Source organism: Equus quagga, chromosome 5, assembly GCF_021613505.1.
Source record: "Equus quagga isolate Etosha38 chromosome 5, UCLA_HA_Equagga_1.0, whole genome shotgun sequence".
Taxonomy (NCBI): domain Eukaryota; kingdom Metazoa; phylum Chordata; class Mammalia; order Perissodactyla; family Equidae; genus Equus; species Equus quagga.
Window position 1 is genome coordinate 28344504 of NC_060271.1, and position 15034 is coordinate 28359537.

Genomic DNA, 15034 nt, shown 5'->3' on the forward strand with positions numbered 1-15034 from the left:
ACAATAGCTGGGGGGTGGCCTGTGTCTAACTCTACGGTGACCACACAGATGGGGGACTGGCCTGGCCCCCTCAAGATCCTCCCTGGAATGCTAAGGGGTTGGGGGAGGAAAGTCTTTCTCAGGGGACACCAAGCCTGGAAGGGAGAAATACAAGAATGAAAGCCAAAAGATACGGCTTTGAGTCCCAGGATGTTTCAAATTCCCTGGGGGACCCATGGTAAGTCGTGGAGTTTTCAGTTTTCTCTTCTGCAAAACGAGGACACTATCTGCCTTACAGAGTTGCTCTAGCGAACTAAATGAAGTATCTTCACTAACTGGTGAATCTGTCACATGGATACCCAGCTGCAGCCTTTTATAATCAAGAAGACGCACATATACCGATGCATGCAGGAATCCTCAACAAACACTCCAGGACAGGAGGCAGACATAACTGCTCCTAGTTTGCAGGACAAACTGAGACCCAGATAAGTTCAGGGAGTTGTCTGAGGTCTCAGTGCGGTGGCGGCTGAACTAAGGTCCAGCTCACCTGACCCTGGCCTTTCAGAACCAGCTTCCAGTCCCAGGAGTCCAGGCCTCGCCCCGGACTAACCCTTTGGCGGCAGGCTGGAGCCCATGACTCACTCTCCCCACCCTACTTTCTGCCCGGCCGGCTACCAGGAGGGAAGGGATAAAACCATTTGCAACTTGAGGGGTGTCCACAGAAAGTTCATGGGCTTGGCCCATTCCTTCCACCAAAAATACTGGTTCTTTGAACTCTAAAGAGAAGAATTCATCTTTTAATACACTTTTTGTGAGTTTTTACACTTTCTTAGGTGAGATTTTTCTACCTTGAATTTAGGAGTTGATTTAGTTTAATCTCCACCTCCACTTCACTTGGTTTGCTCCCCGCTGTTTACTCCGATTGCGGAAGTAGCTCGGGTGGAGCTCCCCGGACGGTACTCTTGAGTACGTCTTTTGCGTAGCTATTTAACTGGCATTCCACTCAGGCCAATGAAATGCCCGGAAGTCCCAGGCGGGTGGGGCAGAGAGCCAATCAGGGTCGTTGGCGGGGTGTGGCTGCGTCCCAGGGCGGGGAATCGCGTAATGGCGGACGCGGGCCGGGCGAGCGCGGCTGGGGGCGTAGCGCGCTGAGGGGGGTCCGGGTGTCGGGCAGCCTGTGAGGCAGCCCGCGGAAACAGGCCCCGTGCTGGGTAGGGTGGCCGGCTGGCCCTTCCGTCGCTGACGGCAACCGCGCGAGACCAGGTGAGCAACAAGTCCCCCACGAGCGGGCCCCACCGTAGGCGACGGGCCTGGCCGGGCAGCCCCTCCCGAGCCGCGCAGGGTCCCGGGGGAGTGGGTGTTGCGGCCGGGCGGAGGCCTGGCGAGCGGTCAGCGCAGGGTGGCGTCTTACTCTGCGCTTCCCTCCCCAGGGAGGAGGTGTCCCGGAGATCCCCTCGGAGACTTGGCGGGGCCCGCGACTCTGTGAGGCTGTGAAAGTGCCCCAACCTGACTTGGCTCTGCCACCAACTCGTTGTGTGACCTTGGGCAAGTCACTTTCCTCTCTGGACTTTAGTTCCCCCATTGGTAAAATGAAGGTTCTGCAGGCAGATGTGCGTGAGTTGGATCCCAGATGTCTGAGATCTTGGGCAAGGTCTTCCCCGGGGACGAGCCTCAGTTTCCATCTCTGGGCCGTGAACGAATTGAGGTGCTCTTTGAGATCCCCGGCCTGCTAAGTTGCAGAGTGTCGGAGGGGAGTGTGTGTGTGTGTGTGTGTGTGTGTGTGTGTGTGTGTATGTACACGTACGGGTGTGTACAGGATGGTACTGCAGAATAAGGAGGAGAGATGGCTAAAGGGGCTCTAGAGGGACCCCAGAGTGTGATGGAGTGAAGTCTGGTTGTCTTGGTTCTCCAGGATCCTACAGCCTCTGAGATGGGCAAGTTTTATGCAGTTCTGCGTAGGATCAGAGAAGAGGAAGATTCCTTGGAGCATCTTGGGGCTATGACTGAAATTTAGGCCCAAAAGAATTCAGGAGGGTTAGGAGGAGGAAAGAGAACATTTATGGCGCTCCTACTATGTGCCAGCCCTGGTTTAGGCATATGGTCTTAATTTTTACAGCCACCCTGGAGAATTTATTTACACGTAAGGAGACTAAGTTTAGAGGAGTTAAGTAACTTGCCCAAGGTCACACAGTAAGGTGCAGAGCTTACCAAAGATACGGTGTTTCCTTTGAGAATCACTAGGCGAGGAGGAAGTCACTGTCCATTTGAAGGAAGTTTGCTTTGTCACAAATGGGGGCAAGGGTCTGGTCCCAGACACTTGATGACTTCTGTCCTGCAATCAGGCTGGGTCTTGATATCTGCATGGTTAGTTGTAAGTACATCCCCTTTGTTCAGTCTGTGAGTTAGAAAGGACCATTTCTAAATTGTGAAAGTCATTTTGAAGTGTTAAAACCTTAGAGCCCGGTTTGAATCCTGACTGGGTGGCCTTTAGAAGTTCGCCAACTATTGGTGTATAGACTTGACTCTTAGTGCAGAGTGGTGCCAGCCCAGTAACTTTCTCCTCCCTGGGAGGGCCAGGTTTTCCTGGGATGGGAGAAATTTCCCATTTGTTAGTTCAGATTTCTTTGGATTCCTGGGGTGAAAGTTTCAATAGCCTGCCTCTGATTAAGGGGAATGTTTCTTTCTTTCTGCACTCTGTTATCTGACTTCTAGATGAGTGAAGATTGTGGACCTGGAGTGGGAGGTAGTTGAGTACTATAAACTGCAGCCCTTAATTTTTCCAAACCTCAAAGCTTTTGGCTAATCAAAATGGTAGGCCCGGCAGTGTGTATTGTTCTCATAAGTTAATGGTAGGGAAGAAAATTGGAAGAGGAAGTTACTGAGAAAGAGGGCGTTTCTTAGCAGTGGAGCCAGTATGTATTTCTTTGTTTGAGATTCTAAAACCAGAAAAGCAGCAACTGAAGGAAGAAGGAAGGAAAGAACTGGGAAACTCTTCTTCCCCTTCCGATATCTTTAAGAGCTGTCCCTGTCTCCTCTGCTTTCACAGAAAAAGTCAATTGTAATTTAGTCAATATTCAGAAATTGTATTCTAGAATGAAATAATTTTAAATCTTACACCCTCTGAGACAAATTTTTTAAAAATCAGAACATTTTACTGAGTACATTATTTATTGGTGGATGACTCTTTTTGTCAATATAATTACTAATTGCAGTCCCTTTGAACTGTGCTTTAAATTAGTGGATTTCAAGAGGAATTGATTTGGATATTGGATGATGCAGATGTCACCATCACTTGAAAAACACATAATGGTGTGTTCGATATTTGACTCTTGTTGAGTCTTTTTAATGCTTTATTTTGCAGGATTATGTGTGTGTGAATAGTTGTTAAGACATTGAAGTTAGTGCATGTAAAGATCTATCTTCATTCTCAGTATTATATTTTCTATATAAGGTTTAGTCTTACTTATAAGTGTACCAGTGCACATTACATTGGGGCCCAAACCAAAAGTGTTTCTGAATTTAGAATTTTTTCAGTTTTAGAAAAGGAATATGGCCCATGTACTGTGCGTTATGTGACGTCCCAGAAAAGTCTTGGGCAGCACCTTGTAATCAAACATAGTACTATTTCTGTAGTAAAATGTCAGAATGTTCACACCAAGTGGGATAAATAAACACTATAAATAGCCTCATGTCATTTCACATCAGATTTTGCCATGAAACGAATAATGAAAAACTTGTTTTTTACAGCCTTTTGGATTTTGGAATTGAAGTTAAGGGATTGAGGACCTCCATAGATAAAAACTTACATGATGACAACAACAGTTACAAGGAAAAACACTGTAAACCAAGCTAATTTCAAAGCCATGGGTCCTAAAAACAATATTACATAGAAGGCACTTTTTTTTTGTTTCTTTCGTGTAATGATCTTATTCTAATTAATGTGTGCCAATGTGCATTTTTCCGTATGTACCTAAATTTATCTTTTAATACCATCATTGGTTTCTATTTTAGATGTTTGAATGGCACCCTGCCTCTCTTTTTTAAAAAGTAATTTATAGGGTCTCGTGCTCGTCCGTTTTTGTATAGCAATTAAGAGAATTGTACCTTCTTCCATAGAATTCATAGAAAGACTAATTAGGTGAGGATCTGTGGATTCATGTTTGCGGAATTTAAAGCTGATGTTCCCTTCAGGGTAGTCTTTAGTGTGACGTCATCACTGCTAGATGGCATTTAGGTAAATTTTATTTTTAATTTATGACAGCTCCACAATTTGCACATCTTGGTAAGGAGTATACTGAAATATATTTAATTTAGAGTATTTTTATTTTAAGCATATGCTATATGAGAAACTTGAGTTTACCAGCCTTATGAGTTTGGGTGATTTTTTTTTAATGGCCAAGGACCTCTAGGAGCAAATTTACAAAAACTCAGTCTACTCTTTGCTTTTCTTGGACACTTCAACTATAAAGTAAGTGGACTGGTATTTGTTTGAGGTTAAAGAATTATTTCTTCTCTTTAGGAGAAGCCTCATGACAGCATGAATTTGAGAGATTCTGGCTTTCAGGACACCACGTAGTCACCTGATTTGAGGGCCTCAATTCATCCTCCTACTTGGGGTGTCTCCACAGTTCCTGAGAATGGTACTTTCACTGTCTAGGAGATAGAAGGGGTGTGGAACTGTGTATCAGCAGTTGCAGGTGGAGTTGGTATATGATTGGATTAGGAAATAGGAACACTTCTTATCCAGACTGCCCAAGTTTCTTCTATTTCATAAGCACTGATAATATTGCAAAAGGATTACAAATTAGTGTACTAACATCCTATTCCAAGTTACTCTGTTTTCACTGTGGATAAGTTCTTGAAGACAAGAACTGTGTCTCATAAATTCTTTTGTATTCTGTAATGGTTAAAGGCCAGGGCATCAAACTTGTCTTGCATCAGAATTTAACATTAAAAAAATATTCATATCTAGCCTGGGAGCTCTCATGTCAGTACACAACCAGGGTTGAGAACTATTGAGATAAGTACATTGTGGGTGCTCAAAATACATGTTGAGTAATTTGCTTTGGTCCTGGTGTGAATTGGGTAGGATGGAAGAGGACCCAGGTTTTTTCATCAAGTAAAGTAGCTTTCCAAGATACCAATAAATCTAACAGTTGGCAGATCTGGACCTGTAGTCAGTTCATTGCTAGTTACTCTGCCAGCATCACCACCCTGGTTTTGTGACTTAGGCAGGATTAGATACAGTCTGTATCAACAGGCAACTGAAAGTTTCGTTTACTTCTTGGGTTGTGGCCTTACTGACTAAGATTGATTAGGGTGACAATTGCTAAATTGAGAATAGGTAGAAATGCAAGAATTCTTAGGGATTTGGGTGAGGGAGGTGGGCTGCTGGGTTCTGCTGATGCCAAGGAAGAAATAGAAAGTTGTCATTTGTCTGGGTCTCCAACACATAGCACGATGCATGGAACATAATTGGTGTTCCATACCTTTTTGTTGACTGAAGAAATAAATGGCTCTTTGGAAGGAGGCGTATAAGCTGTGAAATAAGATGCTTCCTACTCATCCTTCAGAACTGAGCTAAGATGTTACCTGTTCTCTGACACCTTCTTGGGAAAAAATTGAGTGACTCCTTTGTATGTTTTCCCCTTCATTAAAGCGTTTATCAAATTGTCAAATCTGATATCAGACAACTTAAAAAACTCTTTACCCTCTCTGACCATGAACTCCTTAAGGGCAGGACTGTGTTGTTCATTTTCCTATGGCTGGTGCTCAACACACAATAAAGGCTTAATACATTCTAATAGTGCTTAAATTATGGCCTCTGTCTTCTACTTTGTTCTTGTAGACATCTCCTTCTTCCAATTCATGGTCTTTCCTTTTCAGTTCAGATCAGCAAACATTTATTGAGTGTCTTCTGAAAGGTAGGTCTTTCTTGGGCCTTGGGGTAGGGTTTCTCAGCCTTGGCACTGTTGACGTTTTGGAGTGGATAATTCTGTTAACTCTGGGGGGCTGTCCTGTGCATTGTAGGATGTTTATCAGCATCTCTGGTCTCTACCCACTACCTAGTGGCACCCTCCTCTCGCTAGCTGTGACAACCAAAAGTATCTCCAGATATTCTCAAATGTCCCTTGGGGGGCAAAATTGCCCACTGCTGAGAACTGTATCAAGGGTTGAGGGGGTGGGGTCATAGAGGGATGTGAGTATAGATGTATTCAGGTGTGTACTCTCCTTTTATTCCTTCTTTCTAGTTGTACAGTCTGTCTCTGGCTTTTGCATAAGAAAGAATTATGAGAGAAATCAAGAGGTAACACTCTTAAAATAGCCCCATTATTTTTATTTTTATTTCTTTGAAGATTTTATTTTTTTCCTTTTTCTCCCCAAAGCCCCCCCGGTACATAGTTGTATATTCTTCGTTGTGGGTTCTTCTAGTTGTAGCATGTGGGACGCTGCCTCAGCGTGGTTTAATGAGCAGTGCCATGTCCGCGCCCAGGACTCGAACCAACGAAACACTGGGCCGCCTGCAGCGGAGCGCACGAACTTAACTACTTGGCCATGGGGCCAGCCCCCTAGCCCCATTATTTTTATTCTATTTAAGTTTTATTTCGTTTGGTTTAAATATATTAGAGCAGTACGGATAGCTGAATTATTTATGCGGATCTATGTAAATTCAGTTACTACCACTGATTAGATGGAGTGAAGAACTACTAGAATATTACTACCTTCCGTAAGAGACTGTTTCTCAGAAAAGCTCATAGCTGAAGAGTTGAACACCTAAACAACATCCAGCGATGGTTTTATAGGGAACTTGCCAGGACTTGTCAGGATTCTTCCTTGCTAATTTTGAGCTTCATATCTAAGATGTATTACATATTTTCATGTCCCTGCATAGATAGTTTATAACTCTAAAAAACGTGATTAGCTAATTGACATGTTTTTCTAAGCTCAGTATTTTTTGTGATAGGGAGATCGGTTAAGGCAGTGGTCCTTGGTCCCATTGGACATTCATAAAGTGATGACAGGTTACTAGTAACATTTGAGGACTTCACTCTCCTCTGGCCAACCCTGCACGATATAACATTATAATCATTCATGTCTTAGTCACCATTAAAATGAAGTTGAATGAGTGGTTTTTTTCCTGTTCCATTGAAGTTATGAATGGCACTCTAGAGAATTCAAATGTATAGTTATGAATGGTATCTCAGAATAGTTACCATTTATGCAAATGAAACACACTTCTTAACTTAGAAACCAAACAGAATTGAATTAGAAAAGAGAAGAATAGAAACAAGAATTGTTGAATGCTTGCAGAGGAAATAATGTTCAGATATAGAAGTATCTCAGAAAAATTTGCTCTTCATCATGATTTCTAAACACTAACAAAGAAAAACAGTTTGAGATTGATGGGAGAGGCTGTGAAACTTTGCCTGTGATAGTACTTTTCAAGCTGTTTTTCTTTTCTGGTAAAATATGGAAAAGTCTGAGACATACTCTCTTAGTTGTAAGATTAATTCCAGTTGAACAGAATTACGTTTCTTATTTTTAGACTATAGAAGCCCTTTTGGGAAGAAGCGGTGGTTCAACTCAGTACCAATATGAGTGCATATGTGTGTATACACACACATGCATACTTAACACACATATATTTGATATGGCTTATGGTGACATTTAAACTTTGTAATTGACATAGTAAAGTAACAAGAGCAGTTCTTTTACTTTCAAGTATTTAGAATTGAGACCTTTTTCTGTCCTGATTATGCTGTTGTTCTAGCAAGTACTCAGTCTAAAGAGCTTTCTCAGATCATATCTTGAGAAATTGTGTTTAACTGTGTAGAAGGAGGTCTTAGGTCATGCCCATTGATGTTCTGTTCCATTCACAGTTGAGAACTATAAGTGAGTCTCCCTTTGTAGAATACTGATAGTCTTTAAAGAATAGTATTCCTGATACCAAAGGCATCTGTGGACTTGTGGGAAGTATAGACCAACTTTGCCCCCATTTTTACTTCTAAAGCTCCTTTAGCATTCATTGGGTGATAATTTGCAAAGCACAGTGCTCTCACTTTGATATATACCATTACAGTCAGTCCCTAGTACCTGAGATAAGTTATATTATGTTAGTAGCTACATTTTATAGATAAACAGACTCAGAGAGGTTAAGTAACTACCTTAAAGTTGTTCAGCTAATAAATAGCAGATTTGAGATTGAACCTTGTCTTTTTTTTTCTTTTTTAGGTTGGCACCTGAGCTAAAATCTGTTGCCAATCTTTTTTTTTTTTCCTTCTTCTTCTCCCCAAAGCCCCCCAGTACGTAGTTGTATATTCTAGTTGCAGGTCCTTCTAGTTGTGCTGTGTGGGATGCCGCCTCAGTGTGGCCTGATGAGCAGTGCCATGTCCACGTCCAGGATCAACTCGGCCATGGGGCTGACCTGAACCGTGTCTTTTTTTTTTTTTTTTTTTAGGAGGATTAGCCCTGAGCTAACATCTGCCACCAATCCTCCTCTTTTTGCTGAGGAAGACTGGCCCTGAGCTAACATTTGCACCCATCTTCCTCTACTTTATATGTGAGACACCTACCACAGCATGGTTTGCCAAGCGGTGCCATGTCTGCACCCAGGATCTGAACTGACAAACCCCAGGCCGCCGAAGCGGAATGTGTGCACGGGCCGGCCCCCCAACCCTGTCTTTTTTTAATGAGATTTTTTTAACGGTAAAGTTTATACAGTGAAATGTGTAGAAATGCAAGTATGTAATTAGGTGAGTTTTCAAATATGTGTAACACATATGTCAAATGTAAACATATGTGTAAACATATGTCCAATGTAAACAATGTAAACATATGTGTAGCCAGCACCCCCATCAAGAGATAGATCTCTTCTGTAACCTTCCAAAGTTCCCTCACATTCCCTTCCAGTCAATCCTCACTGTTTTACAGGCAACCACTGTTCTGATTTCTGTTCTCACGTATTAATTTTGCCTGTTCTTGACGCATGTGGTATGCACTCTTTTGTGTCTGAATTCTTCTGTTCAACATAAAGTTTTTTTTTCTTTTTTCCTTTTTTTCTTTTTTTTTTAAGGAAAATCAGCCCTGAGCTAACATCTGCCAATCCTCTTTTTGCTGAGGAAGACTGGCCCTGAGCTAACATCCGTGCCCATCTTCCTCCACTTTCTATGTGGGACACCTGCCACAGCATGGCTTGATGAGTGGTGCCATGTCTGCACCTGGGATCTGAACCAGTGGACCCCAGGCGGCCAAAGCTGAGACCATAGTTTAGGGAATTTTATTCTTCCTTTCTTGTATTAGATTTGTCACATCCTCATTAATCAGTTATTATTTCAATGTTTAGGCTTGTGGCCACCCTAATCTGAGTGTCTCACTGGTAGTGACCTTGGCTGAGTTGGCCTCATCAGGCAACATTTTTGAGTACTTACTGTACACTCTATCACTCACCTCATTCTTGCATATCCAACACCCAGCATTTCTTGTAGAGTAGGAGGCAGTAGGTTATGGATATAGATTCTGGAGTCAGTCCATCCGGGTTCAAATGTAGGCTTCTCCACTTACTAGCTTTGTGTGTAGCCTAGGCCAATGACTCTCTTAGCCTTGGTTTTCTCATTTGTAAAATGGAGACCCATCTAATTTTACTGTAAAATATAGAGCATGTCCTTTTTTTTTCTTTAAATTTTGGTGAAGAAGACTGGCCCTGAGCTAATATCTGTTGCCAATCTTCCTCTTTTTGCTTGAGGAAGATTGTCACTGAGCTAACAACCATGCCAGTCTTCCTCTATTTTGTATGTGGGATGCCGCCACAACATGGCTTGATGAGCAGTGTGTTGGTTTGTGCCTGAGATCTGAACCCGTGAACCCTGGGCCACTGAAGTGGAATGTGTGAAGTTAACCACTATGCCACCAGGCCAGCACCTATAGAACATATCTTAAAGGGAGTTGGGAGGATTAAATGACATCATTACTTAGTCCAGTGCTCAATAAATGTTAACAGTTGTTTTTATAAATTAAGAAATGGCAGAAAAAGGAAAAAAAAAAAGGGGCTGGCCCCGTGGCCAAGTGGTTAAGTTCATGTGCTCTGCTGCAGGCGGCCCAGTGTTTCGTTGGTTCAAATCCTGGGTGCAGACATGGCATTGCTCATCAAACCACGCTGAGGCAGCGTCCCACATGCCACAACTAGAAGGACCCACAATGAAGAATAGACAACTATGTACCTGGGGGCTTTGGGGAGAAAAAAAAAAAAGGCATATTTGGTCAGCTATATCATCTACTTAGCCCACAATTCTACTGCTTTTGGGAAAGGGATAAAAATGTCAACTTCAAATTTTAGGGCTATGTTGCCCAAAATTGATAATTTCTCTTAGGAGTTTCTTGTGGAAATGTTACCTATGAATTTATCTAGACTAGATTTGAATTACTTTTTCTTACATTCTGCACTCCCAATCTGAGTAATGAGTTTTATTACTTTATGTACTGGATTGGGTAGTAAACTATTACTTTTGTTTGTTTGTTTGAGGAAGATTAACCCTGAGCTAATGTCTGCTGCCAATTCTCCTGTTTTTGCTGAGGCAGACTGGCCCTGAGCTGACATCCGTGCTGGTCTTCCTCTACTTTATCTGTGGGATGCCCACCACAGCATGTTTTGACAAGTGGTGTGTATGTCCACACCTAGGATGCGAACCGGGGAACCCCAGGCCACAGAAGCAGAATGTGCGAACTTAACTGCTACGCCACTGGGCTGGCCACAGTAAACTATTACTTTTTATTGATCCTAATAAAAGCAGTGGCTGCTGCCTAGTAAGTGTATACTGTGTGCCAGGCAGTGTGTATATTTCCATCCTCCCAGCAGTCCTTCAAATTAGTTATTTACAGTGAGAAAAGTGAGGCTCAAAGAAATTAAGTATTGTGCCATGGTCGCACAACTAAGCCTCCTGGGACTAGAATTCAAAACCAAGTTCCCTTCTTCCCTCCCTTTCTTCCTTTTTTTTTTTTTAAAGATTTTTTAATTTTTTTCCTTTTTCTCCCCAATCCCCCTGGTACATAGTTGTATATTTTAGTTGTGGGTCCTTCTAGTTGTGGCATGTGGGACGCTGCCTCAGCGTGGTTTGATAAGCAGTGCTATGTCCTCGCCCAGGATATGAACCAGTGAAACGCTGGGCCGCCTGCAGCAGAGCACGAGAACTTAACCACTCGGCCACCGGGCTAGCCCCACCCCCTTTCTTCTTTTTTGATGTAAGACTCCTGTCTTTCTGATTCTAAAACTTGGACTTAAAGTTTTTTTTTAATACAGTTTATTATTTCTTTAGATTCTTTCTTTTTTTTTAAGGATTTTATTTTTTTCCTTTTTCTCCCCAAAGCCCCCCGGTACATAGTTGTATATTCTTAGTTGGGGGTCCTTCTAGTTGTGGCATATGGGACGCTGCCTCAGCGTGGTTTGATGAGCAGTGCTATGTCCACACCCAGGATTTGAACCAAAGAAATACTGGGCCGCCTGCAGCGGAGCGCGCGAACTTAATGACTCGGCCACGGGGCCAGCCCCTATTTCTTTAGATTCTAACTGCTTTATAACTGTAAGAGTTGATGCAGCATCTCTGTTTGCCATTTCACATCCTCTTTGTTTCATATTAATGTGTCCTTTATAAATCTATATCTATATTTTAAAAAAATCTGTATGCATACAGAAGCTCCTCTGTCCTCTGGTCTTTTTGGATACCTTTCTAGGCGTTCTCTGTCTGTTGCTGTTTTTGTGCTGTGCTGACCACAGCTGCACGTTCTATTCTAGGTACAGATGCACTTTGGTTTGTACAAGGGCAGGATAATGTGTTCTCTGTTTCCAGAGCTTTCATAATAACAGCCAGCGTTTTGTTGCCTTTTTGTAGCTGTATTCAGGATGAGTCCAGGGACTCTGAAACCCTTTTCTTGTATTGTAGCAGGTAGCTTTGGAACTCATCATCTGATAATTATAGTTTGGACTATTTTTCCATTACTGCATTACCTTGTTTTTGTCTACATGGAAGCTATGTTCCACATTTCTCAGCACACAACTTTGTGTCATTATACTTCTAGCTACTGCTGTAGTCATCTGCCAACTGGGAAGATTTCACTAGATAGTTTTTTGTAGATGATTTCTAAAAATGTGCTTGTGATAGGTTTCAGCATCAATCCCTGAGGGACCCCTTTGTTTATATGTACATTTTTATCTAGAGAAGAGACTTTATCAGAAGTCTCTTATTTCTGTTTCTGAATGAATTCTCTGAGGAAAAAAAATTGGTCTTAAATCATATTTATTTGTTGTTTTCAGTACCCTTTGGAAGAGGTTTTTCTTTTTTTTAATTCTGTCTATTCAATTCTCATATCATGTATCTTCTCAGTTCAGGTGTGCATATGTGTTGCCTGAAGCCTGCAAACAGTAGGTTCTCTGTAAGGCTTTATTATATTAAATGTTCAACAATAGGATAATGCCCAGTATTGGGTTATTAGTTTAACATTTAACAGATTTATTGAGTACCTACTATGTGCCAAGTACAAGGAATACCACTCAGTGACTATGAGAGACAAGGTTCCTGCTCTCATGAGTTTAAAGAGGCTTGGATAGACAATAAACAAACAAACACATAAGTAAAGTACTGAAAGATTGTGATATGTTAGGAAGAGAATAAAATAGGGTGCTATAATAGAGAGTAATGGAGGAATTTAGATAAAGATGGTCAGGAAAGGCTTTGACAACCTGAAATTGAGGGATGAAAATGAACCAGGCACATGAAGAGATGAGAAATTCCAAGGTAGAAGGAATAGTAAGGGCAAAGGAATTTCAAAGTTTTGTAGGACTGATAAGGAGTTTTAAGTAAAATGAGAAGGCTTGAAGAGTTGTTTTTTTTCCTTAATTGAGGGCCTTGGAGAGTTTTTAAAAAAAACTTTTAATGCAAAATTTCAAACATATATAAAAGTAAAGAAAGTGATATAATGAACTCCTGTGTATCTATTTCCTGACCCTCAACAATTATTGACTCATGGCCAGTCTTCTTCTAATACCCTTTCTCTTCCCCTAATGTTATTTTTTCAACAGTTATTGTAACTTTTACGTATTTTTATTTTTTCCAGCTTTATTGAGATGTCATTGACAAATAAAAATCTTATGTATTTAAAGTGTACAACATGATAATTTGTTACATGTATACATTGTGAAATGATTACCACAGTCAAGCCAATTAACATATGCATCACTTCACACAGTTAACATTAGTAATGTAACATTTAAAATTATCATCTGGCCTATAGAATCTGGCAGTTTAAATACTTGAATTAACAGTGCTTTTATTTTATTTTATTTCTACAACAACTTTATTGAGATATTATTGACATACAATGAACCACATGTATTTGAAATGTAAAATTTGATAAATTTTGACATATATGTATACACAAATGAAACCACCACCATAGTCAGGATAATGAACATTCCATCACCTCTGAGTTTCCTTCTGCCCCTTTGTATCACTCCCTCCTACCCCACCCTCCCCCTTCTCCCAGTCCATAGGCAACCACTGATCTGCTTTCCATCAAAAGCAGATCTGTTAAATTAATTTGTATCTTCTAGAATTTTATATAAATGGAATCATACAGTATGTACTCATTGAGAGGGAGTCTGGCTTCTCTCATTCAGGATAATTATTTTGAGATTCATCCGTGTTGTTCCAAGTGTCAGTAGTTGGCAAATAATAATTCATTATATAGTATACCAATTTGTTTGTCCATTCATCTGTTGATGGACATTTGGATTTTTTCCACTTTGGGGCTATTATGAATAAAACTGCTATGAACATTTGTGTATAAGTCTTTGTGTGGACATTTCTTTTGATTTTTAAAATTGAGATATAATTTATATGGCAAATAATTCACCCATTTAAATTGTGCTGTTCAATGTTGTTGTTGTTTTTGCTGAGGAAGATTAGCCCTGAGCTAACATCTGTGCCAGCCATCTTCCACTTTATATGTGGGTTGCCACCACAACATGGCTGATGAATGGTGTAGATCTGTGCCCAGGATCGGAACCTACGAACCTGGGTGTCAAAGCAGAGCATGGTGAACTTAACCACCTACGCCACGGGGCGTGAAAATGTACCTATGAGTGGATTTTCTGGGTCTTATGATAATTATGTTTGAAGAACTACCAGACTGTTTTCCACCAACATTGTGTGATTCCAATTTTTCCACATCCTCACCAATATTTTTTATCTGTCTTTTTGATTATAGCCATCCTAGTGGGTATGTAGTGATATTTTGTGTTTTGATTTGCATTTTTCTATTTACTAATGATATTGAGCATCTTTTCCTGTGTTTGTTGGCTATTTGTATATCTTCTTTGGAGAATATTTAAATATTTTACTCATTCTTAAATTGGGCTGTCCTTTTATTATTGAGTTGTAGTAGTTCTTTATATATTCTGGATACAAGTCCCTTATCAGGTATGATATGCAAGTATCTCTGTGACTTGTCTTTTCACTTTCTTTGATCATAGTCTATAAAGCACAAAAGTTTTTAACTTTGATCGAGTACAGTTTATTTTTTTCTTTGGTTGTGTGTGCTTTTAGGTGTCTTATCTAAGAAACTATTACCTAAGATTGCAAAGATTTACACCTTATGTTTTCTTCTAAGAGTTTTATACTTTTACATCTTATATTTAGCCTTTGATCCGTTTCGAGTTAATTTTTGTGTATGGTGTTAGGTAGGGGGTCCCACTTTATTCTTTGCTTGTGGGTATCCAGTTGTCCCTGCACTGTTAGTTGAAAAGACAGTTCGTTCTCCATTGAATTTTCTTGCATCCTTGTCAAAGATAAATTGATCATAAATGTATGGGTTTAGTTCTGAATTTTCCTTCTCTTCTGTTGATCTAAATATCTCTTCTTATGCTCGTACCACACAGTCTTGATTGCTGTAGTTCTGTTGTAAGTTTTGAAATCAAAAAGTGAGTCCTTTGATTTTGGTCTTTGTCAATATTGTTTTGACTATGCTGAGTCCCTTGCACTTCCCTATGAATTTAGGCTCAGTTTGC

The 15034-nt window shown here is 40.8% G+C and overlaps 1 protein-coding gene across 3 annotated transcripts in view; it reads left to right on the forward strand.

The window, feature by feature from the left end:
- Positions 1-1066: 1066 nt before the first annotated feature.
- Positions 1067-15034, forward strand: part of WASF2 (WASP family member 2) — a 64449-nt gene continuing 50481 nt past the window's right edge. For 2 of the 3 annotated variants that reach the window (XM_046660899.1, XM_046660897.1), the window contains exon 1: positions 1067-1242. The gene's annotated coding sequence lies outside the window, so the exon portion shown is untranslated. Of the gene's footprint in view, positions 1243-1409; positions 1525-15034 lie in introns of all 3 variants that reach the window. The other variant, XM_046660898.1, reaches the window with a different exon arrangement.